Below are 26,094 nucleotides of genomic sequence, written 5' to 3'. Positions count from 1 at the left end.
TGTGCCGGTAGACCTCTGGCTGACGCAAGAAACACTTGGATCTCCAAAAGCCACATTTGATCTCTTTTGATCGATGGTTTGGCTTTTTAGGAGAGGGAAGCAGATAGTGTAATGATTCATGGGCACTGCTGTCAGAAGGTACAGGAATGGAAGGAGAGGAGAGGCTGCTCTGGGCTTTTCCAGAAATACTTGGGTTTGAATTGAAATCAAACCACATTTCAGAGAAAAGAGCTCTGCAGTGGGCTTTTTGTAAAGAAACACAACATTGTCATATGGACTGTCCCCAGTAGGTATTCTTTCATGTGGTTGCATGTGCTGCTAGAGAAAAAAATGAAGAAAATAGGTTTTGTTTATAAAAATAATGGCAGGGCATGTGAGAGGAAGCTGTGAAGGAAGTATAAAGCTGGAGGCACATGGTGGTATTCTCCTGATCCTGCGATATGTCCCCAAGCAGGGGCGGAGAACAGAGTGTAGTGATGTAAACCACAGCAAGCATCCTTTGCTTTGGTGTTTGTACAGCACAGCACAACAGACTCTTGGTCTAACTGCAGGACACCAGGACTTCTGCTGGGACCTGGAGAAACCAAACTCTGTCACAGTGGATTCCCTCTTCCCCTCCCTGCCACCTCCACCAGCCACTACCGCATGGCATGCGATAGCTGTGGCTGCAGCAGGTCAGAGCGGGCAGGAGGGACGTGGGAACAACCAGGGCTTGGTGGGACAAGGGCATTCTCCACTTCCTTGACGCCCTCTGCTATTTCTGGGGCCTGCCAGGGGCACCTGGCTGTACTGGGAATATTAATTAATAAGAGCAATGCTATCAAATTATGTGACAGGGGATATCCATCCTTGCTGTGTGGTTTCTTTAAGATAAGTCCATGAAAGTCCCTGGAAAAAAGGTATTTATTTTTTGTCATAATGTGCCTAGGTCAGATTCACCATAGAGAATTTTAAAGAACAGATTAGCTGAGTTTAATAGTGTGAATTATGAAAAGAACCTGCTCAGTGCAAAGCATCGGGTCACATTTGATGATTCACTAGGCTTTTTCTTGACCATTAGTTGAACACTTTATGTCAAAAATGTGATCCACATAAAATTGCTGCAGTCTCATGAAGAATGTCTTCCAGCTCTCAGTGTCCAGCAGATGATGGAAACATTTTCTTCTCTATCAGCAGAAAAAAAGCCATATATCCTCAGGACAATGGTATGGGAGCTGCATGGCTTGACATAGCCTCTGTAAAGAGTGAGCACAAATTCCCCTCTCACCTAATATCCTGGAGGAGGGCAGGCACAGAATATTCCTTCTCTTACAACTTCCCAGCTTCTCCCAGCCACTCATGGAAACTTCCTGGGCTGAAGGCTGTGTCTGTTTCAATGCATTATTTTATTCTTCCTTGAACCTATCTCTGCTTTTGAGCACCATGATGTCTTCCAGGAAAACTTCCACAACATAATTGTGCACTATTTGCAAGAATACTTCTTTTGACTTTTTTATTTAAAAAAAAAAAAAAATCTTCTCTTTGTAATTTCATTGGATACCTCTTAGGTCTGCTGCTGTGAGAAACATCAAGTATTTGTTCTCTATTCACTTTCTCCATGATGTTGAGGATATGACAAAACTCTGCTTTAATAGGTGTCCCTACATCCCTTTCAACCACCTCTTCGCCAGACTGAAGAGCCCTAATGCGTTAGTCTGTTTTTGTACAGAAGCTGCTCTCCGTCTCTGTCCAGGCCCACTTCCTTCCTCTTACCCATCCCTGTTCTGTTATCTCCTTTCTCGAATGCACTGAGCAGAATTTTATTCACCATGCAGGTGCACAATAGATTCAGACAACAGCATAATTTCAATTTTGTTCTCTATTTCTTTGCCAGAAATCTCTCGCGTTACATTTACCCGTGGCTATGCTGAACTTGGGGTGGATGTTTTCAAAGAACTATCCGTATTCTTCTCAGTAACTCGTTCCTGAACGGTAATGTCTAGTTCAGAGCTTACCGTTTGGTAGGGAGAGTGCAGGCTATTGTTCTCATGTGCATTGTTTTGCACTGTTTGGCACTGAACTTCAGCTCAGACATGGGCTTTTGTGAGATTTTTTTTGCAGCTGTTGCAACCAATTCTGATGTTGATTATCCTGATTACTTTTGTGTCATTAATGTTGCCGTCTCACTCCTCACACACCTCAACTCCCCAGGTAATTTCTTAATAAATGGGTAGATCTATTTTACAGGTCTCTCTGGGATTGCAATAAGAAGTTGCTCTCATTATGAAAACAGATTGTTTATCTTTGTTTCCTGCCTTCTTTTCCCAACTCCTTCATAATGAAAAACAATGCAAACAATTCACTTAACCTTTCTGCTATGACCTGTCTCTCCTGAGTATGTTTTTTACTTGGTGATCATCTATCAGCCACGCCACCTCCCTGGCAATCTCCCTTCCCCTCATGTTTTTGAAGAGGTTTTATTGTTACCTTTTATGCCTCCAGCTAGTTGCTGCTCAAAACCCTTTTTGGCCTGCTGTATTGTCCCTCTCCACGCAATTTGTCACATTCAGGGATCTATTTCCTCTCTTGAGTATGACTTGTGCTTTTTGAGAAATGCCTTTTAACTCTTCTACTCTGCTGTGTAGCTGCACAAACTTTTTTTGTAATACAGAGTTTAAACACAGTTATTTTACTTTTTTAACATCTCATTTTTTATTTATTTTTCAAGCAACTTCTTAATTTTTAATATACTTTCAATTTTTAAGGTCATATGAGCAATGCTTATGTCTTGAATAGGTTGTGGGCATCTGAGTGCCAAACTGAGAGTTACTTTTCTGCTTCTAGGGTCAATGATTTTAACTCCAATAGTTATTTATTATGTCCAAACATTATTTTAGAGGTCATGCCTGAAGTGAGACATGCTAGACGTAGTCTACTCAACAAGTGTCCTGGCATCATAGAGCCCTACCAGTCATCCTCTGTCCAACAAAACCTGAGTGACAGCTGTAGTGACATCCCCACCCAAATGGGTCTCCCCATGCTTTGACCTCCAGAAGCTGTAAAAATATTGAAGGCAACCCCTCTGAACTGTTCTCTACACTCCTGCCTGCTTTGGATGGTACTGACAAATCAGCAACAAGTGGAGCTGGTTTCCAATTCTCAAAATGCCTGTTGGAGATTGCCTGTCATGCCTGCTCAGCTACCAGCCAGCGAAGATGGGGCCATGGGATGGGACTTGGGGTCCAGCCCTTTGTACCACCCCTGTATATTGTTTTGACCCAAAGCAAGTTTGATTATTTTCCTATGTGTCTAAGCCACATCTCCAGAAAGCAATAAAACTATTTAGAAGTAGAATCCACGATATTTGAATGAAGTCATATTATGAACATCAACGCTTCCACGGACAAGTAAAAAACCTTTTCATTTTGAAGACACTGCTACACTGCTGTGGCAGTGGACATATTAGAGGTGGCAGGACTATTCAAGCGGACCTAAATTAAGTAATAATGGAAATGTTTGAAGGAAATTGAGTATGCTTGTCGGGGTCAGCCTTAAATATGTTTTGCTAATATCTTGCAGAAAAATTGCAGTGCTGTGTGAGAGACGATTAGGTTGCATTTCAAAGTAAATAAGTAGAACAGGGGAGAGAGCGCGAACACAGTTAATAAGATGTGTAATCAAATGAAAACTTTTGCACGGTGATATTGCATGAGGTAAAAATTCAGAGTTTAAAAACAGAATGTGTTTTGTTTACCAAAAAACCAAGAATGTTTGAAAGCACATTTGACTATAATATACATCCCATGCTTTATGGAGTATTTATTTAACATATGTAAGTTGGGGAAAAAAAAGCACCTTTTAATAAGCAATGTCTCAAAGTGCTGCTGAAAAACAACATAAGCATAGAAAAAGTTGTTTTACACCACTCAAGAGCTGCTAGCAAAGTCCTGGTTTAGAAAAACATTTAACTTCAAATGCAGTAACTTAAATCAATGAGCGCATGCTGAGGTTAAGTGCACTGGTGTTTTTTGATACATCCTCGCGCTTGCTCTCTTGAGCCAGGACAAAGCTGTACACATGGATCTCGCAGAACAGGACAGTCCAGTCCACTTTGCAACCAATTTCCACAGAACACCAATTACTTCATGCTGTAACATGCACCAGCTTACTCCCACCGTGGCATAGAGCAACTTTCAGAGGAGCACTATTTAAAATGCAAGGACAGGTGACAGAGTTTTTGGTATTCAACATCTGAACCCCAATCCCACTGTGTTTCTGAATGCTGGGATCAAGCCTTAATGCTATCTGAGGCCTGAGGGTGCTCATTGCACTAAGCAGCCCCACCTGGGTCCCACCCACACTCCTGTCCCTGGTCCAGGAGCCCATTTAAGCTCAGCCCTGGTCCTTTAAACCCTGGTTGTGCTATGCTGTGGGTGTGCCTGTGTCCAGCTGGGCTCTGCCCTCTGGAAGGATCTCAGAGCTATAATTGTAGGTAGGTTTTCTCCTACCCTGTTTCCTGGATGGACATACTGTAGCTTTGCTGCTCCTGACTGAGCATCTTGGGTGACCTTGGACCTAATTTCTCATGTTATCTGGGAACATTGCTGTACCCTTTTACCAGCACTTAGCTCTGCTCACCAGGCTCGGATCCTGTAGGATGCCTGTTGGTGAGGGCACTGCTTGCACTGGGGCCATCCTTGGCTCCTTGTTCTGTTTTTCCCACCGTGGAACAGAACCACCTATGCCACTCCCTGACAAACCTCTCCTTGAGCAGGCATTTCCTCTTTGAATCTCTCCTGCTGCATAGGTTCCACCATACATAGTAGTGGTGTGGTCTGGGGTTGAGTTTGGCTTTGTAGCCTGCATAACTGGGAGCTAACGTGATGGAGGTCAGGAGAAGGATGTGAAAGTGTGATTGAAGATGCCTCCTTAGCTGGATAGATGAGCACATCTGTGTGCTCAAATAACTCCTGAGCACCATGCAATTAAGCCTGGACATCTCTCATATGTCAAAGTCTTGACTTGTGCAACCCTCGGTTGACAGTGGCTGCAGCTCTGAGTTCAGAATAACTATTTGCTATTCTACATTTTTTTCATTGGTCTTCCAGCCTAGCCATCCTTAGCTTAGATCCAGACCTGCCAAATACTGATCTCAACCCTATTTCTCTTTGGCTTCCTCACTGCTGCCTGTGCTCCTGGTTGGGACTTTGAGGACAGGAGCCACTTGTTCTGCACAAGGTGACAAGCTGGCAGTTCCACCTTTACAGTAGAAGCATCTCTGGCAAATTAGCTGCAGCACACAGCAATTATATTACGGAAATTGGGTGAAAGGGAGCAGTAATAATTTGCAAGTTCTGCCAACAAAATCCTTTTCGTTTTTGTTTTTTTTTTTCCTCCCCATACCTTGGCAAGACTCTTTCCTGTTTTTCTTTCATTGCATGGCAAATGCACAATAAGAACAGGAGGTCATTTACTGCAAATCCTCAATTTATAATTGTTCTGAGGTTGCCAGTTGCTTTTTCTAAAGACTGTGAACAATGTGCGAAGTCTTTGTTGGGTAACAGTCATAATTAGAAGCTTTCTAAATTTCCAAGAGCTTTTCAGTACTCAGCATATTCCTTCCCTAATATCCTGTGGCTCCATATTTATGCTAATAAACTGAATTGTGTCCAGTTGACCCAGAACTGCTGTCCTGCAGGTTTGGAGAATAGTATATGAAAGCAAAAAAGGAACAGCTGGAATGGAAGATCCTGTGCAAGAACACCACAATGTCTGGATTTATAGAGAAATAATATTTTTGACAAAGTTCTCCCAGAAAAGCTTAGACAATCAGGCCAGGTACAGAGAAAGGAATAAGAAATGATTGTTACAGTTCTATGTGGTCAGATAAGCATGGCCTGGTGGATAGGAAAAACATTAAGTGCTGCCTATGAACGTAAAAATGAGTGAACTTTCAGCTGGGCGGGGATGAAAAAGGCAGCTACAGGGAGGAAAAAAAGAAAATCTCAGTCATATTATGATGAAGGTGACAGCTCTTTTCTTCTACCAAAATGGTACCTTCTGATTTTGGTCTGAAAGCGTAATTTTGGATCAACTGAAGCAGTTCTTCAATTTTGTGAATTCAGAATTAGAGGAATGGTTTACTTAATGTGTGGGGTGGGGTGGGGGTTGTTGTTTTTTGTTGTTTTTGGTTTGTTTGTTTGTTTTTTCAGCAGATCATTTTAGTTTGCATGGGAAGTTCTCCAGGGGGTGGAGTGGAGAGCTGAGTAACCCATATCTCTGGGCTTGGAGCAAATGAGCCAGCAAGGTCTGCTGGAGACGGCCTGAATCAGCCACAAACCCAACCCAGCTTCAGGCTGCGGTGAGGGTCCTGTCTATAACCCCCTTCCCCCAGCTCTCTTGGGGCATGGTAGATGTCTTGTGGTTCTTGACCACACAAAGACTGTGATTTGCAGTCTCTAGGGTCAGGGAAACATGCCAGTCTATGATCTAGCAGTGAGTCAGAAGGTGGGATGTGTTGGCTGAAGGCATCTCTACTCAGTTTGAAAGCAGGTCTTGAGCCAAGGACTTTTGCCTCCTAGTGGAGTTGCCTCCAAGATTATATTGCATCTTTGAGTGGATTTCCCTTAAGTTCTCCTGCTGCTGCTTTGCGCTGTATAAATAATTGGACATTCACTGGACATGAAGAAATAACAACCTACTGTCTGTTTTTTCCTGGTAGGATGAGATGTATGAGCTCTACTCTTTGTCCTAGTGAGTATTTAAGCATTTCTTACAACTGGAGCTAGATCAGATATTAATTTCTGATAGCCTGATGTTTAGGCGATGCACTTTGCTGTTCCGAATATGGTCAGTCAAGCTCTCAGGCGTCGTCACCTGCCTCTCATCTGAGTGCCAGAGACCAGTGGGGCTCAGAGCTGAATAGGCCATCACAGCCACCTCCTCTCTGCAGTGACCGGTGGTGTCTGGTGAACTTAGCCTCTCTTGTCAAATGTTCTTGGCCTTTATTAAATGCCAGAAAATAAAGCGTTTTGCATTAGTCACTATCTTTTGTCAGGTTTTCTTTTTCTTCATTGGCTTAAAGCCACACAAGTGTGGGATTGGATCAAGCTGAATTTCGGGTTCTGCTTGAGAAGATCACAAGAATGAGATCATCTGCATGACCCTATATTGTCACTGATGCTTAGATGGGCTGGAGATGGCAAAGTCCAGGGGGCTTTGCCTTTACTGTTGCCTGTTATGACACATGAGCTGCAGGTTGTGCATTTCATGAACAGCCACGTACACATGTGTTGGTCTTAGCCTCACCATTACCAAGGCTATCGCCCAGCCTGAATCCTACCAGAAAATATTGTCAGACAGCATTTAAGACATTTATTACTGAGCATGGATGTAGATGCCCATGGTGGTGTGCTTCCATCCCCAACAGGAACAGAGCAGCCCAAGTGGGATCGAGTGCACCCTCAGCAAGTTTGCCGACGACACCAAGCTGTGTGGTGTGGTCGACACCCTGGAGGGAAGGGATGCCATCCAGAGGGACCTGGACAGGCTGGAGAGGTGGGCCCGTGCGAACCGCATGAAGTTCAACAAGGCCAAGCACAAGGTCCTGCACGTGGGTCGGCACAATCCCAAGCATGACTAGAGGCTGGGCAAGGAATGGATTGAAAGCAGCCCCAAGGAGAAGGACTTGGGGGTATTGATTGATGAGAAGCTCAACATGAGCCGGCAGTGTGCGCTTGCAGCCCAGAAAGCCAACCGTGTCCTGGGCTGCATCAAAAGAGGTGTGACCAGCAGGTTGAGGGAGGTGATCCTGCCCCTCTACTCCGCTCTTGTGAGACCCCACCTGCAGTACTGCATCCAGCTCTGGGGGCCCCAGTACAGGAGAGACATGGAGCTGTTGGAGCGAGTCCAGGGGAGGCCATGGAGATGATCGGAGGGCTGGAGCACCTCTCCTATGAGGACAGGCTGAGAGAGTTGGGGTTGTTCAGCCTGGAGAAAAGGCAGCTCCAGGGAGATCTAATTGCAGCTTACCAGTATCTGAAGGGGGCCTACGGGAAAGATGGTGAGGGACTGTTCATCAGGGAGTGTAGTGACAGGACAAGGGGGAATGGGTTCAAGCTGAAGGAGGGTCGATTTAGATTAGATGTTAGAAAGGAATTCTTTACTGTTGGAGTGGTGAGGCCCTGGCACAGGTTGCCCAGAGAGGTTGTGGAGGCCCCATCCCTGGAAGTGTTCAAGGCCAGGTTGGATGAGGCTTTGGGCAACCTGGTCTAGTGGAGGGTGTCCCTGCCTGCAGCAGGGGGTTGGAACTAGATGATCCTTAAGGTCCCTTCCAACCCAAACCATTCTATGATTCTATGAAGTGACAAACAACCTTCTCACTACTCCAGGTGCACTTCTTCAGCCTGTTCCCCAACTTAGAGGGCAACATATGCATTAAGAAAAAAATCCATACATCAAAGCGCCTGTAAGCCATGTTAGTCATCTTGGATGCTACCGAGCACCCTATGAATGAAAGCGCTTTGTTTGTGCAGGGGACGATGATGCACTATCTCCCTCCACTCCTGCCTGCATTCTTCCAGCCCACTCTCATATCTGTGATCCTCTTTCCTCTCCTCTGCCTCCATTGGAAAGAAAAATGAGTTGCAAAAGGAAAAAAGTATTGAGGAAAATCTGGAAATCCAGATGTCTCAGCATCAGAGATGCAGTCCAAGCTCTGTCCTTTATGGCTTGTAATGAGCATTGGAGTGACTGAGAACCCTGACCCCCAGCCAGCCATTGTACCTGCTCTCACCTACTTCTCTGAGAGGTGAAGTCTGGAGCAGCTGCTGATTTTCATTTTAAGTCTTAGGGTTTGAGCTATTAATATGCCTGGAAAATAACCACATGTTCTCTGAATTATGTAACAGATGTTAAATTCCCCAAGATGAAGAGGTGTCAGCCTGATGGAAGAAGTGATGTGAGGACCTTTCTTTTTCCTTTGAGCTGGGTCTCTCCTCTTATTAGCAAAATTGGTTATCTGCCGGTGGATGTAACAAGAAAATTAGTATCACCTCACCAGTTTTGACCAAATCCCACTGTTTCCCCTGTCTTTGCTTTGTGCCTGTGTTTATGCATTTCTTGCTGTTCTCCAGCATCAGATTTTGAAGACAAGTGCCATCCAAAATGAAGTCCCATTGAAAGAATGTGTTGTGATGAAGAGCTGTTGAATGAGTCACTGTGCTCGTGCTGGCAAAGCGGGCTGCGGAGCGGGCCAGATCCTTACGCTTGGCACGAGAGAGTGAGAAGCAAAAGAGGAAAGTAAACTTAGGGCCAGGAATGCTGCAGCGCTTGGCCGGCCAAGGGGGCTGGGTTGCAAACGCTTTCCCACTTAACCATTTCAGTGATGCGGCTGCCACCAAGGCAGAGACATGTTCACAGGCTCCTTGGGGCACTGGGAGATGGGCTGAAGGTGAATATGGAGAAGGTGGCCTAGGCAGGCATTCAAAAAATTTTCACTTCTGTCTTCTTTTTGACAACCATTTTTTTTAAGGTTGTCCTTCTCCTGACCCTCCTCTGTCCCAGAGTGAGCACTCAGGCTCCACGTGGGGAAAGCTCCTCAGCAGCTCAGGATGACGTTTAATCAGGATGGCTCTCTTCCTAGGATCCCTGTCCTATGCCTCTAGATACCTCGCATAAAGATGGAGGGAAGCTGTCATCAGCTGTGTAAGACAGCCGAGCAGTCTCTTGGGAGACACATTTATAAATGTGGATTGGAGATACTGAGCCCCAAGGGTACCACATTTTCTGTGGGTGTAGATACACAGTGAGACTAATAAATAAGCCTCTGCACTAATAGAGATGCCTGTGCTCTTGACTGTGACCCCGCTGGCTGCTCTTTCTGAGGGGTGACTTTGCTCAGACATTTATTTCTGAGATCTGCTTTAGCATCTCCTGTTACATACTCGCGGGCATGACAACTGCAAGCACTTGTTCCAACACAACATGCCCTTTCCTTCTGGGGATGGTTCTGGGGAAATGTAGCCTAAGTCAGAACAGGCTCATGGGGGAAAGTCCTGCTGGAGGTGTGAGCTGTGCTCTACTACCACCACTATCGTGACTGTAGACAGTGGCCCTCCTGGATTCCTCCCTCTTTTTTTTCATGACTTGTACCAGGGAGTGCAAGAAACTGCAGAGATTGAGTTTCTGCTAAGTGTGAAATTCAACAGGACCATCAATGTAACGGGGATCTCCTGAGTACTGGGATCTAATCTGGACAACAGACTACCTGGCATGCATCTGGGTCCCCCATCCCAAGAATCCTTCCAGAACTGATTGTCAGCCACATTAAGGAAATAAAAAAGAAAATGTGAAGACCAGGGGACCAGATTTTGAGTGGTTTCACCATTTCCCCACAGTTCCCCTTAGCTTGTCCTTCAGGAGTGGTTGACAGTCTTGTACTCTGTGTTATTCACTGCTCGCTAGTGATTAATGGGCTTCTAATGTCATTACTTATTTCATTATCCAACCAATCTGGAAGATCAGCCATTATCTAGGGGGAAAAAAAAAAAAAAGACAATTTCTTACTGGCATTAAGTGGTTGGCTAGCAGGGTAAAGTGCAAGGTTCACATTTAAGAATAACAGTAAGACACTATTAACAAGAAAATTTGGAGTGGAAGCCGTATGAAAACTTGCATTACCCAGACAAAGAATGGAGTCTAGCTATCAGAGGAGGTGTTTCAAAACAGAGATAAATGAGGTAGTCCAAAAAAAACATAAGGACTGTATCAAGAGCCCAAGCGGAGCCTCAGAGAATCAGTAATAACAGTGGTGGTAATAATAATAATGATGATAATAATACACCTTGGAGGTCTGATCCTGGGTCAGGTCTCAAGTGCACTAGGAGCTGTGCAATTGCAGACAAAATGGCAAATAAGTTCTTGCTTCAAAGCACTTAAAAACCAGGTAGAAGGAGAGCGAGGCCAGACAGCTAGCGACAGATGGACAGGGAAGAAGAGAGAGGTAATGGCGGCTGGCACGAGGAGGGTACGTCCTGGGGCACCAGCAGGCTCACGGTTGTTATGGGGGTGGTTTCAGCAAGGATAACAAGGTGCATATCTGGATCATTTGGGGGCACTTGCCCAGGCACAAGGGCCAGCACAGGGGAAGGGATAAAGTGTTGTTCAAAGTGTAATGAGAGCCTTATAGTGGCTGACATTGCTGGATGGTTGAAGGCATAGATTGAGGTCCCAACAGGAATTGGAGATGGTAGGTCAAGCAGGTACAAGCCATCCGGAAGGACCTTGACAGGCTTGAGAGGTAGGCCCATGCGAACCGCATGAAGTTCAACAAGCTCAAGTGCAAGTTCCTGCACATGGGTCGGCGCAATCTGAAGCACAACTACAGGCTGGGGAGAGAGTCGATTGAAAGCAGCCCTGAGGAGGACTTGGGTGTGTTGGTTGATGGAAAAGCTCAACATGAGCCGCCAATGTGCACTTGCAGCCCAGAAAGCCAACCATGTCTTGGGCTGCACCAAAAGCATGACCAGCGGGTCAAGGGAGGTGATTCTGCCCCTCTACTTTGCTTTTGTGAGACCCTCCCCTGCAGTACTGCATCCAGCTTGGGGGTCCCCTGGAGAAGAGAGGGCTCCAAGGAGACCTCATACAACACCTTCCAGTACCTAAAGGGGCTTGCAAGAAAGCTGGAGAGGGACTGTTTACAAGGGCATGGAGTTACAGGACAAGGGGAATGGCCTGAAGCTGAAGGAGGGGAGATTTAGATTAGATCTGAGGAAGAAATTCTTTCCCGTGAGGGTGCTGAGGCCCTGGCCCAGGTTGCCCAGAGAAGCTGTGGCTGCCCCTGGCTCCCTGGCAGTGTTCAAGGCCAGGTTGGATGGGGCTTTGGGCAACCTGGGCTAGTGGAGGGTGTCCCTGCCCATGGCAGGGGGGTGGAACTAGATGGGCTTTGAGGTCCCTTCCAACCCAAACCAGGTTGTGATTCTATGAAGGGTCCTGGCAGTGGAGACACTGGCTTGTCTTGGATGCAGAAGAGAAGGGGCAGCTGTGGAGAGGTGTGCCCACAGTGGTGGGCAATGATCTTTGCAGATGTCTTTTGAATGGCAGTGTTGCTGCAGGTGTCACATGGTGATGGACAAGAGCTTAGTGACACGATGCAGAAGGTGTTGGTCAGACTTTGAGGTCTTGCATGTCACAACTGGAAAACAGATGCTCGCTGAAGGGGATACCCTGCCTGGGGTCTCAGAGGTCAGGTGTACCCAGGGCAGGTGGGTGCCCCGCAGAGATACCTGCGCAGCTCTTGGCAAGTGCGTGGAAAAGCCAGGACTGCTCTGGCTCCTCCTCTTGTGCAAGGGTGCTTGCACCCGCATCCCTGTCACAGGGGAGCACCAGCTGGACTCAGCTCACTCCTGGGAACAGCAGCAATATCTCCATGGGAGGGAGGTGGGCATGCTCTTGACTGCATGCAGGAACCCTGCGCTAATGCGCTCCAGGCTGGCTGCTGGTAGGAGCAGACATGGAGCACGTCTCACTGCCCAGTGGACTTGTGGCACCGTGTGTTCACGCTCAGAGGTGCCGTGCCAGCATCTACCCAGCACTTCCCAGGGGACCTCTGCAGACGCTGCAGGTCTGCTCTCTCGCAACTACTGGGCTGCAGCTGAAGGCAGCCCTGGATGTTTCATTTGATCTGTGCTAACTCTGCGTTGCAAAACATGTGAGCAAATCGCTGTTGCCCCCTGGAAGGAGCAGGGCTGTGTCCCAGAGCACACTATTCCCATGGCATTTAACATTCTCTGCAAAACCAGCTTTTATTTAGAACTGAACATCTGTTCCAGATGTGGTTATTCACTGCCTGCGTTGCTGTGCTCCTGCCATTGTTGTCCTGCTACACAGTGAAAGGCTGGCATGAATTATTGAAAGATTGAGTTTAAATAAATGATAAACTGGTACTGTGCGTACAGTTAAGTTTCTGTCCACTCCTTACAGAGTCACACTGCTGTCTTTGATGTCCCCATGATGAGCTCACACATCACCCAGAACCTGCTGTCTCATCTGCCTGATGGGGCTGATCGAAGAGCGTGGAAAGGGGCAACCCAAGCATGAAGGTGGCCAAGGGGACGAGTCTCCTGGGAAGAAGGAGGAGCCGCAGCAGAGAAGCAGGCAACCAGAATTTCCCTCCTGGCAAGTGCCTTTCTCATCTCAAACTGTTCCTCGCAAGGGGCAAGCTGGCATGGGGAGGTTGCTTGCTGAGGGTGGGGTGGGCTTGATGCTGCCCAAGGGTGGGCAGCAGGAACAGCGCTGGGGACCGGCAGCGGGTGCGTGCGTTGGGAATGTGATAGTGTGAAAGATCCTTAGTGGAAATCCTAGAGTAAAACCTCACCCCAGGGAAACATCCTGTGGGACTGTGCTGAATGCAAACGTATCCGGACCATCTACATGCACATGATGTGAGGGCAAGGGGCACACTCTGGGTTTGAGCCGCTGTGGGTCTAAACCAGCCAAACCCTCCTTTTATGTTGGCTTTTGGATGGGGAGTCCAAATGGATTTTTGGAAGCCTAGTAGTCTTGGAAATTGATTTTTTTTAATTTTATTTTTATTTTTTTTCTTCACCATTTTGAAAAATGGCTTGACTCACAGTTGTATGAGGCTGTGGGGATTCACAGCAGACCATCTGTTTCAGCTGTTAGCAGTCATTAATTTTTTTCGTATTTTTTGCTACTTTTGAGATACTTTGGGAAAAAATATGTTCTTGATGGCATTGGAGGACTTCAAAGTCACTTTTTTTCTCAGAGAAACAATATATAGTGAATGCAGTTGTTATAAAAGAATTATATTTTTATTGGGTTTTCTAAATGGGGAATTTGTCTCCTGTGGACAAGCAGGAGGACACAGTGTACTGTTTATCTCCTTTCCACCATGCATTTGGCTAATACCTGCCTTGCTACTGTACTGTGATACATCTACTAAGGTGTTCTTTTCTGGGTTGACTCTAATGCACAAAGGCTTTCATTTAAAAAAATGTAGTGAGATTTTCTTTTAAGCCACTACTTTTCTGGAGTTTAATCTTACTGATTAAATCAGCCTTATTGTCTCCGGTTATTCTATCCAGAAACTGCAAAATTACTCAACTCCTTGACAGGTGTTCACAGCTGATGGCTCAGATTTGTGGATCGAGTGCCGGGGCATATGGCATGATAAATAATAGAACGAACTAATCCTATTGACACCGTCCACCCTCCAGCCTGCGCGCATTTATCCTTATGCCTTGCTCTCGCCGTGCGACAGCCTGTTCCCCGAGCCAGCTCCTCTCAGAGGTGCTGCTCCCAAGCCACTGACCAATGAGTTTTGCTCATTAGTGTTTGAGCAAAGTGTCATAGCACTGTTTTTGCAAAGACCTCAGCTTGGCTTGATGGGCTGGTGTCCACCATGGGTTTGCTCCCTGTCTGCTTCGTTAGTTCATTCAGCTGGTGCTTGTGATGTTACATCACGTTGGGGTTTGCACAAGGGCCCTGCTGGTGGTTTCCCTGTTGCTCATGTAGGGTTTTAGATGCAAGAGAAAAACTGCATTAAGTTTAAGGGGAAAGTGCAAAGGCTGGTAGCACAAGGGACGGTGCAGTATCTTGCATGGAAATGTGTGATGGGGAGATGGTGGCAGCTCCTCCAGAAGATGCTGAGTCCTGGCTTCATGCAAGCATGAAGCTGTGGCCTGGTAATCAGCAGAGCAGAGAGCTCTGCACTGGGCTCATGGTTGTGCTGGTTTCATGCAGCCCTGAAAGAAGGAACTGTGGACAGGAGGTAAAACATGAGCCACGACCCTCTGAACCTGCACTTGAGTCTTGTGATGGTGGGAGACTGAGTACCTCAGATCTGGGTGAGGTGGCAGCCAGAAAGCCATGGAGTATTTCCAGCCATCCATTAGGACTGTGGCTTTCAGCAAAATTACAAATGTGTCCTGGAAAAATGCTCCTTCAAGCTGGCCAAAGAGACGTTATCGTTTCTGGGCGTGGGAGCTGATTCTGCGCTTGGCAGCTGACTTGGGGCCGTGCCGTGGCCGAACCCCACGTGTGCCACTGCAGAGTGAGCTGGCACCGGGGGACACCATGGGGATGGTGGCTCCTCCTGTCCTGCTGCCTGCTTCAGGGTGGCACTGCTGGTAAAAAACAAATATCTCTATAGCACAAAGCAAAGAGTCCATAGGATGTGCCTGGAGAGCTCAGCGCCAGGTCTATATGCTCCCGTGTGCGTTTTTGAGCATGGCCCAGGTCCACCTCTTGTCCTCCACATGTGGAGGAGCAGGATGGGTCCCTTCCCTCCATCTCTTGCTTTCATTTCTGAGCAAGGCGTGTGCCCTGAGTAATCCGGGGCAGCCAGCGCACCACGGTGCCTGCTGCAAGCTTGCCAGCGGAAGGTGGAGGAATGCACATCTGGAGGCTTGGAGACGCTTGGTGCCTGTGTGGTTTTCATTTGGAGGCCTTTCCATTGTTGATTGACTTAATTAAAATTTAAAAAAAAAAAAAAAAGCAGACAGGATTGGGCTTTTTTTTTTTTTTCTAATGAAATGCCTTACTTTGAGAGCTACAGAGCCAATTTTCATTTTGAAATTTCCTTTAATTTCACTTTTAAAGTTCCCCCCCAAAAAATTTTGAGCTGCAAACTGAAAGGAGATGTTAGACTTTGTAAACCAAACCCAACCCCAAATCTATGAACTGACTCAAAAAGTATTTTCTGTTTCTCAAAGTCGATTTTCTGGAAAAAAATAAGTATTTCATTTCTTTTCCATTGCTTTTTAAAAATTAACTGAATTTGTCAAGGTATCTAAAATATTTCTCACGGTTTCTGCCCCAGCATGGAGAAATGCGGGTTGGTGCTCGGATGTGGGATGCTCTTCCCCTTCGCCCTACCTGCTGAAAGCCGGCTCAGTGGTACGGAGTATTCTGGGGCATGGCTCGAGATTTGCAGATTTGATGAAGAGGAAGAAGATGATTAGCGATCCTGGGGCTCTCATTTGTTCTTCGTGCCCCAATGTATGTGTCTCTCGCTTGCAGCCATCCTCCTCCTCCCTCCGTCAGGTCAGACCTCAGTGCCTCCCCAAGAGACCACACTTGCAGCACAGGGCACAGCCCTTCTTGGTGTGCCTGAAAATCACTGCCCAGATCCCGAGTGAGATGTAAAAGTAAGGAAAAGGAAGAAAATATCTCTCAGGAAATTTGCCTATTAACACCCCAGACACAAATGTCTCAATGGAGCTTTTCCCCTCCGAACCAGCTAAAATGTCTCTCACTGATGGGAAGTCTAAAAATAAGCGCGTTCTCCACAAACAGCTTAAAGATGTTGAAAATGAAAAGCAACAAAGGATGTAGAACGTATGAGTCACTAAATTACAGGGCTATCTTTCTAAGAGCAAAACAAAACAAAAAAAAACCCCAACCCAAGACCAAACCCTCCCTGCTGAAATTCATTGTGAGTTCTCTGGGTTTGGTTTGGGGCTGTTTGCCCCGCGGTGCCTGTGCAGACAGTCATCTTATTTTTGTGGGCCAGTGAAGGGCTGAAACCTTATCCATTTTTATTACATAGTGTGCCAGAGCTGCTCTGTATAAATAATAAGAGTAAACCCAGTCTGCTCAGTGGCATGAACAGGAGGTGCTTTTCTCTCGCACATGGGCATTTCTGCTGATTTTTTTGGAGATAAACCCCCTTGCACAAGCTCGCTAGATGTCAAGCTTTCTTGCAGGGAAGAGTGTGAGTGTACATTCATCTCGCCAGTGTGCTCTTCTGGCCCCATCTAAGCCACAAGTGTTTGGACTCTCAGTTGGGAGCGAGCAGATTTTTGTGGGTGTAATCGCATTTGTCTATAGCTTTAGTTTGTTGAGATAATGTAATTAAAAGGAGTTCTCGGTTTGGGGTTTTTTGGTTGGTTTTTTTTTCCTCCCTGAAGGTCTCATTTCGTGATGAGCTCCGGTAGGGTTGAATCTGTTGCAAAACTGAAGCTTTTTTAGCATTTGCAGATGAGCTTGAATCAAAATCTTGGCGTTTGAGGCAGCAGGGAAGGGGATGGACTCGTGCCAAACCCATGCCTACATCTGATGTTTGCAGCCAGCCCCAATCTCTCTAATAGGCTGAAATGAAACCTTGGATCCAAGCAGATGGTAGGGCTGGAGATGCGAATCTGCCAGCGCTGCTGTGGCCCAAGCCTGCTGTTAGCGTGTGCAATACCCTCACCGGGGTTTGAAGGAGCGGCGGCTGCCCCTTTCAACCCATCAGCACCTTCATCCCTCCTCATCCTCGCTGCGGCGAGGGATGGAAGGGCAGCAGCACCGGGCCGGGCTGGTGAGAGCCCTTCCCCAAGCCTGTTGCAGTAGCCAGCTGGCTCGTGCTCGGCCCAAATAACCCATCGATCAATAAATCAGTTGCCTGAGTTGGCGAGTACAATAAAGGCTGTGCACAAGGATCATAAATCCTCGAGCGGAGCTCGCTCAGCAATGATTTAATCTAGATATTTAGTTCTGAAATGCGCTAATTAAACTTCAGGATAAAGCATCCAGTGCAAAAGCGAGATGAATAAAAAGTAAAAATAAAAGTTTCTCCTGGAATAATTAACCATCATTAAAACATGAAAATCCAGGCTAGGGAGCAATTGTACGCCTTCCACAAAGTGTTTCATCAGAAATAATGGGATGAAATTAAGCAATGCAAAAATGTAGGCTGAAAGTTGAAAAACTTATCCCGCTTGTGAGACCCATTAGACTGTGAAATGTTACTGAACTCTCCCCAGGGAGCACCCAAATGTGCATTTTTCAGGATGTTTAAAATTGGACTGGACAGAAACCCTCTCCCCAATACTGTGGGGAATAATTACAGACCTCCTCACTTCAATGGGCCTTACAGATCTTTCTGAGTCTTAATTTCAATGGGTCATCCCTAACTGAGCAAAACTATTTAATTTCAATAGAGGACTTCCTTATCTGAAGGACCAGTAAGTTTGACCCTACAGGCCTTACATCTAGATATTATATAGGATATTTTTAAGAAACCAGCCTCTTCTGAAATACGCTGGTTTGCCCTGCCTCCCCTTGGACACCGCATTTATTGTTGCCATATTTATCGCGTGCTCACACGATGCTTCGGCCACCGCTTTCCTTGGTCTCAAAAAAAGGCACCTGAAACGAAACGGAGACCTCGCCGTGCCTACGCGCCCGTGGGCTTGCTGAGCATCTCCCTACGAGCTGGGTGGTATCCAAATGTAATCAGCCTGACTGGTGTACAACAGCTTGATAGCAAATTACATCAAGCGATAATCCACTTGTTATTAGAGTGACAGCTCAGCGCTGACAGTGACAACTATCACCGGTCCCCAACAGGCAGCCAGGCAGGTCTCTGACAACAACCTTCCCTGCCTTGCATAATTTTTCACTGTGTTACTTTGTCACATTAGTATTATATTGTCTCTCGCCGTATCATTTTCAGGAGCATAATGCGAATGCCACGGTGCTGATTTCCAAGGTAGCCCTCCCATCGCCGCCCCCCCCCACCACCCCCGGCCCCGGGGAGCTGCCTTGCTACCGAGGACGACTTCTTCAAAACAGAGGGTTTGACACGATCAGCTCTGTATTTTAACAAAGAAAAAGAGAAAAGGGCCGCTGGCTGGTTTTATTTAAGCGGCCACAAGTTTAGAGATACTCTGGATATATTTAGGGATTAATGAGAACTTGGTCCTTTAACAATTTTTAATAATAAATATATAAGCCTAATGGATTTTCCAGCTACTGTTTTCAGCCATGAAGGTTGGAATCTTTTTGGCTAATGTCTTCCAGAGCTGAAGGAAAGGAAATTAGCTAAAGGCAGGGAATTGTGTTCTGAAATAAGGGTCTTTGTCCCCACTTTACTCACGTAAGCAGCCCAGCTAAAGCTGAGGGAGTCGCAGGTGAAACTTTCCTTATGGATCATGCAAAAAATAAATTAAAAGTAGAAGGATGTGAAGAGATCGATTGGAGTCTTACCCTGCTGAAACACTGTTTGGTCCCATCATTCAGCTTCCACTGATGGTGCTGAGGGCCATGTTTGCTGGAGCAGGAATTATCTTCTCACTGGATGTAGAAAGGCCAATAACTTAATAAAAAATGGTAAAATTGCAGGATGAAGCCAGGCCTGCACAGCCCTGATGGTTTATAAAGGTCCTGGGCCATGGCTAAACTCCTCCATCTCCATCGAGGCCCGGGACCTGGTGAGCAGGCGGTGTGCAGGTATTGGGCGAGGGGCAGAAGGATGCAGAAACCCCATGCTTGGGCAGGAGTGCTCAGCTGGTGAAGCAGAAATAGTTTGATATCGATGGAGATGGGATTTCTAGTTTGCATGGGGAGGAGAGAAAGCAAAAGTCCCTCTGCTTGTGGTTCCTGAGCTGGTGATCATGTTCCTTCTGATGGTAAAATCCCAGCATGGGAAATGGCATGACCCAGGAGGCTGGAAGGAAGGAGACGGGAAGGATTTTACATCAGAAAAGTACAACACAGGCAGGATGTGAATTAAACACCTTTGAGCCATAAAATCGACACTTATTCTGAAGGCTTTGTTCAATGCTTACACAATTGTGAGAGTGTTGCTGTAGATGCTGGGTGGCTCTCCAGGCTGCTTCCCGCAGCTGACCAAGGCAGTTTTAGTTGACGTGTGTTGAGTGTTGGGTTCCCATTCGAGACTCTTCTGCACTCAACCGATTTCACCATCAGAACATCTCTCCATGTATTTACCCTAAATTGTCTTTAGCTGAATTTTGCCCCGCTGGAAGTACCCTGGCCCAGCTTTCCCCAGATAAGGCTTTTTCAGTGGGTTTGCCAGTGCCGGGGGCAGTGATCCAAAGAGCATGTGCCTCCGGTGCGTTCAGAAAGGGAAGTGAATAGACAAGGAAGCTCCAATGAGCTCCAGCAACTCCAGCAATGTGGCTGCAGTAAAGAAAGGTATCTCCTGGCTGACCTGCGGTGGTAGTTTCAGCTCAGCTGAGAAGCCTAAAGTGATGCTCAGCAAGCCGGGAGGGGTGCACTCCTTCAAGCACTTGCTCTACCACTCCAGAGAAGTCAGGACCCTCCTGAAGGTGCCAGAATCAGTGTTTTGTAGCTACCTGCTCTGCTCCTCTGCCCTCCTCAGCATCAAACAGAGGGGCAGGCAGGCTGGGCTGGGACCCTGGGTTTGGGGAGATGCACACCTTTGTGCACACAGGAGACACGTGCAGATGTGGTTTCTTCTTTTCCATTGCTGTTACTAAAAAAAGAACTGGCAGACTCCCCCCCCCCCCCACCCCCCCCCCCCCCCGCCCCATGCAAAAAAAGAGACCCGGAGAGCTTTCAGGGAGTCAACTTTCTAAGGGGCTCAGCCCCACATTAATGATTCCTTTGGGGTCGTGGACCATTTGGGGTTGTGCTCTTTCCCAGCCGCCTCCGGGAAGGAGAAAAGCCGGGCGGTGGGAGCTTGGCGGAGAGGATGGAGCAGCTGGAGGCTGGTGCCTCTCCCCTGCGCGCAGCATCCCTCGGGGATTTTTGGGGAGGGGGAGGTGGTGGTGGTGGTGGGGTGTATGTGGATACACCAATGTGCCGGCGAGGAAGGGGTTAGCGGGGGCCTGCCGCAAGGTGGGCCGCGGCGGAGGGTGTTCCCCGGGCGGGCGCTGCGCCGCCGCCCTGGCCGGGGGCTGCCGGGGGGAGCGCGGGGGGAGAGCGGGGCGGCGCGGCGGGGCTCGGCGCTGCGCTCGGGGCTGAGCGGGGCCATGGGGCGCTGAGCCGCAGAGAGCTGCCGCGCCGCGCCGCCCCGCACTTCGGCGTTATTATTATTCTTCTTCATCCTTCTCTCTTTTTATTTCATGTAATTTTTAAAAATTTTTATTTTATCTATTTTATTATTATTATTAATTTTTTTTACTCCGCCATCCTCACCGCCCAGATCTCTCTCTCTGCCTCCTCCCTCCATCCTCCTTTTGAATAACTCGGCCAGGAGCGATCTGGAGGAAGGGGGTGGGGGGGTGGGGGGGTGGGGGGGAAGAGGAGCCGAGCAAACCTGTGGCGGAGGAGCCGGCTGGTGGAGAGGTGAGTCGAGGAGGGGGTGAGACCCCGAAGAAGGATGGGGACCACCGGTTGCCCCTCAATTTGGGGGGGGGGGTGGGTGTTTGAAACACACCCCCCCCCCCCCCCAAATTGGGGGGCAACCGGTGCTCCACGGGGAACCGATCTGTTCTCTCCCAGCCCTCCCGGTTTCCTTAGACGGGGCGGCGGCGGAGCGGTCTCCCCACGGGATGCAGCGGGGTCCGGGGATGGCGGTGGGGTAGGTGGGGGGGGTGTCTTCGGGTGTGGATGCTCGTTCCGGCCGTCCCCACGCTGACTCGTGGAAACACTTGGTACCCCATCCCCTCGCGTGTGTGGTTTGTTCACGGGTGGGTTTTTCCCCCCCCCCCCCCCCCCCCCCCCCTTCTTTGGCTGTGTGTAGTTGTGGGCACACACACGCGTGTTTGTGGAGAGGGGCATGCAAGTTGCCATGGAGTGGCGTAACATCACTTTTGTTGCCCAGAGAGCCCTTTTTCTTAATTTCTGGGCCCTCTCCTCGTTCATACCGTGGATGATGTAATAAGCGCTCGGTATCTATGCGGTGTCTTGCTCTTGTGGAGTTAGATAAGAATGAAGATCCCAGAGCAGAGGGAGCATCCGCCATCTGTTTGAATAGACGGGTCTTAATGAATCTGTCAAAATCAACAAACGTGCGCGATGGAGGAATTTGGCCCCAAACACCTACTGATGCCTCTGTCGGCAACCAAAAGACTCCCAAAGAGAGTCCTGCCTGTCGCCCAAATGCCTAGTAACTGCTTTAATGTATTCAGCCCAACCTTGTTTTATTTCAGATATAATTTCAATCACCAGATTTAATACATGATTTGCAGTGATTACCTCCTGATTTACCCACTTGAACAGCAAAAGGAATGCATTAAGAAGGGCTGAGCTGCCGTGCTTTGCTGGTGTCCCGAGTGTGAGCTGTTTCTCCTGTTACTCACCAGCAGCTCAGACCTTTTCCACCCACCAAGTTTTACTGTTTCCCCTGTAGCAGCTGCATTCCCCCTTAGTACACGCCGCGTTGTGTCGCACTAATCCGCTGGGCGCCTCACAAGCTTGCCTCGGCTCTTGGTGGCTTTTGGAGTGTGTTGAAAGTCATCGGGATACAGATGGGCTCCGTCAGGAAATGATAGCGGGACGATATCGGCTATGGGAACGGCTCGCTGAGGTCTGGCCGGGCTGTGGTTGCCTGTAACTCCGCCGGAGGAGAGGTGCATGATCCTGTCTCACTTGATGTGCTTGCTGGACTACAAGAGGATCTCCTCATTGCCTGGGAAATCAAATTTCCCCATTGTTCAGCTGTAAAATAGCTGCACAAGGCCGTGATTGGCAAAGGACTGGATCACCCAGGTTGCTTACATCACGTAGGCAGCTACCACCGAAATGACACACTTGATTGAAGGCCAAAAGAACCGTATACGTAACTGCCTGTGATTAAGCTCCATATGATGCCTCAGAGCAAGTACAAACCCCTCCTTCATCTCATCTTGTTTGTAATGAGACAACCGTTGCAGGGATATCATTTGGGTCATGTTGTGGCTTTTGGGGGATTTTTTTGGTTTGTTTTGGGGGGTTTATTTTGCTTCCGGCTGTAAACTTCCATGACCTGCAAAATCTGCCATTGCTCCCTTGCGTGATGCCCCATGAGAGCCTGGTGCTGTAGGTGTGCTGGTAGCTGGGAATACAAATTTTACCAGGTAAGATCTCCCAATGTCATTTTTTAACAAGGAATATGCCAGCTGGCTTCTTTTGGGGAGGGAGAGGGTCTCTGCACGCGTCCTTTCCCCACTGGCATGCATATGTGGCGGTGCAACTGTTTATTTCTGGGAAGGGTTTGATAGGGGAAGCTTCATCTTTTCAGTTCTCGGAGTCTTTGTGGATGCTTAACTGTTTCCTCAGAGTATGTGCTGTACCTGTAGATAAATCCTCTGTGCACCGCACCTGTAGATAAATACTCTGCCCTGGCTCCGGCGAGGCAGTTTGCACATCTCCGGGCGGTGAGGGATGGGGAGGGTGGTGGACCAGGGCCAAACCCTGCACCGGGTGAAACTTCCAGGTAGCGTAAGAACCGCAGGGGTCTCCTCGGGGAGGGCTCCGTCCTGCGGGAGCTGGCTTCTGGTCCTGCACTCTTTGGCAGTGTGTAGACATTGTCTGGTTCTCACATCATCTTCCCTTAAATTTTCGGTGGGGTAGGATCAGGCTGGGGCCCGATCCTGCAAGCTGATGGCTTTCATCAGTGAACAAAAGCGCTTTCCAAGCATCTCCCTGCTGTCGAATCCCAGGGCAAAACTTACCTTGCAAAAAGAAAAAAAACAACAAACATGTAAAGATAAATAATTTGCACAAATGCTAATTTTGACAAAATCTCCTTCCTTTTCTGTCTCAGCTGCATGGGGAGACAGGGTCGTACCTCTGTACTCACGCTCTCTCTGACTTCATTGTCATGCAGTTTTTGTCCAATCATAACGTGCTTGAGGATTATGCTGATGCAGCTAATTCCCTCCGTATCATGATATGTGGGGATATATATAAATATAGATGGACATATAAACAACATTTTTGTGGCCACTTGTCCAGGTTTTCCTTCAACAGACTAAATCCCAGCCCAGTCTTGGTACGTTTAAATGGCTGGTCCCACGCGTCTCACACAGCCTCCAGCAAACCTTCCTCTGTAAGTTACAATGCAATGCAAGTCCTCTCATTTTATTTTCCTTTAAATGACCTAATTTCTAAGCAAAATCATTGCTTGACCAGGAGTGAGATGATAGTACTATGCATGTTTTATCTCCAGAGTTATCGTAAACTGAACAAAATACTCATGGAGAAACTACTTGTATTAGAAATACCAGTAAACATCATTTTAGTCGATTTGTGCACATATAACTTTATTGATTCAGCATGAAATATGGCAGGCAATCTATTAGGAGATGTAAAGTGAAACAGGCAGAGCCTTTTCAGAATATGTTGGGAACGTAGAATGGGTTTGAGAACGTTCATTTTAGCCAGGTGGATTGCTAAGGTAAACCGAAATGATTTTTTATGAGTCCTGTAAACAACACCACGTCAATTTTATTCAGTTTTATACAGTCCACAGCTGACGATATATTAGGTAGCTCAGCTGCTAAGTGGGGGGAACTGATATATGTGCAGAAGCTTTGCAAGACTGGGGAGTCTTCAGTTTTTAACCTGTGAATGTGGTTAGTGTTAAAAGTGTAAGCAAGAAACTAAATACCAGGTATTATGCAATAGTACTTGGGCTATCATGAAAACAGGGCAATAGAAACAAACTGTTTTATAGGTCTGCTTTTGATTAAATGCAGTCTACTTTGATAAAAGCTCTAAAAGGTGAAAATGTTTCAGAATAAAGACATTAAGCAGTGGTAATTAAAGCCACAGTATGGATTTAGTCTGCTGAACCTGAAGTCCATGGACAGGACGTGGAAAATGTACAGAAATTCAGTGGGTGGTTCTAAAACTGCCCTCTCATTCCTTGAACTTCGTATCTGCTTGTGGAGGCTTACTGGGCATAATTATATATACACTTTTACAGCATGATAAAAGAAAACCTTAAACATCTGCACTGCATGCTGTCATTAAGTCTCTTCGTAGCTGAAGCTTTCAAGCAGCATATACCTTCCTTTTTCATACATTATCGAGCCATTTAACCTGGATGGAGGTTTCAGATCCGCACCGTTCATTGCTTGTAGCCTTACACCCCTGTGTTGGGTACCTCTCGGGGGGCAGGCGTTGCAAAGCGGGGTGCCGAGGCATGGCGGCTGCTGTGTTTGTCTCTGAACCCCCAGCAGTGAACCGATACCCAGCAGCGCTGGGGAGAGCTTGGCGGAGGTGCTGGTTTGGGGCTCTCTGAGCCATCCCTTTTCCTTACCCTCCTGTATTTCCATCGTCACCACAGATGTTTATTGTAGTTCTTCCCCATGGTATCTGCAGAATGGTTTTGGATATTTGTAAATGCAGTAAGGGTCAAAATCTGGCTGCTTTGCTTTTGAAATAGAGCGTAAGCAGACACTGGGTTTGCCTGTGGTCACTTAGTGTCCTGGAGGACACTTGCACGGGGTGACAGAGGTGACAGCGCGGTGGGCACGGAGAGAGCATCTGCGTGCAAAGAGTTTCCCTGGCATCTTTTTTCCCTTGATGCCGGCAGGTTAAACAATACCGTGAGCGTGCCCAAGAAGCTGGAAGCTTGTTCAGTCGAGGGAATGGCCGCCACTGATATCCTGCACAAATTCCAATTGGCTTAATTCCTTCCTAACCTAAATTCTCTTCGCTTTTGTACTCGCTTCCTGCCAGGGGCCTGATTCTGCAAAGAGGTCAGTAGGGCAGAGCCTCACTGAAGTTAATGAGTTGCAGCGAGCTTGTGCCTGCACCGGGATTGATCCACTTTAATGAGGTTTTCTTCATTCTCCTCTATTTGCAGGACCATAACTGTTTGCATAGATACGACCATCATTTTGAAGGGTTACCCAATCCTGCAAAGCCTTAGGCAAACAGCTAAGTAAATAGCCCGTGGGCTTGGATGAGCACTGCTGATGCTTGCAACCTGTCCCAGTGAAGGTAACTGGAGTTTTGCCATTGCCTCCCGTGCTCGCTGCAGCCCCCCTCCCTGGGGGAAGCGTGCCCCCCGGGCATGCTTTTGAAGACCCAGATGTATTTGTGCTGCTAATTGGCAAGCTTCTCAAAGGGTCTGAGGACATGTCTAGAGGCTACTAAAGATGTCACAGTAATGTGTTCTTTGAGATATACTTATATATTCATCCTTGATCTTAGATGCTCTGCTCTGACCCCTTTTGAAAACTGCAGTTTAAGAAAAATGCCCTCTCTACACTAATTTTTTCTGCGTACTGGTGACCTCCACCAGGGCAGTGATTTCCCCACGGAGAGCTGTTGGCACTGTTGGAACTATTATGCAAATGAGATTCCAAATAGTTGATCATCCCTGCCAGGTATTAAGGTTGGGAACAGCCGGCCCAAGAGCAAATCCCAGGAAAAACAAGAAAATGAAGACTCCATAACTGTTTTCAA

At 47.4% G+C, this 26,094-nt stretch overlaps 1 protein-coding gene across 2 annotated transcripts in view; it reads left to right on the top strand.

Moving 5' to 3' along the window:
* Positions 1-20,995: 20,995 nt before the first annotated feature.
* CALN1 (calneuron 1) overlaps positions 20,996-26,094 on the top strand; it is a 125,575-nt gene continuing 120,476 nt past the window's right edge. Inside the window, exon 1 of one of the 2 annotated variants that reach the window (XM_075771553.1) lies at positions 20,996-21,039. The gene's annotated coding sequence lies outside the window, so the exon portion shown is untranslated. Of the gene's footprint in view, positions 21,040-21,450; positions 22,752-26,094 lie in introns of those variants that run through there. The other variant, XM_075771554.1, reaches the window with a different exon arrangement.

Source organism: Balearica regulorum, chromosome 19 (assembly GCF_011004875.1).
Source record: "Balearica regulorum gibbericeps isolate bBalReg1 chromosome 19, bBalReg1.pri, whole genome shotgun sequence".
NCBI lineage: Eukaryota > Metazoa > Chordata > Aves > Gruiformes > Gruidae > Balearica > Balearica regulorum.
This window is presented reverse-complemented; position numbering and strand designations above follow the sequence as displayed.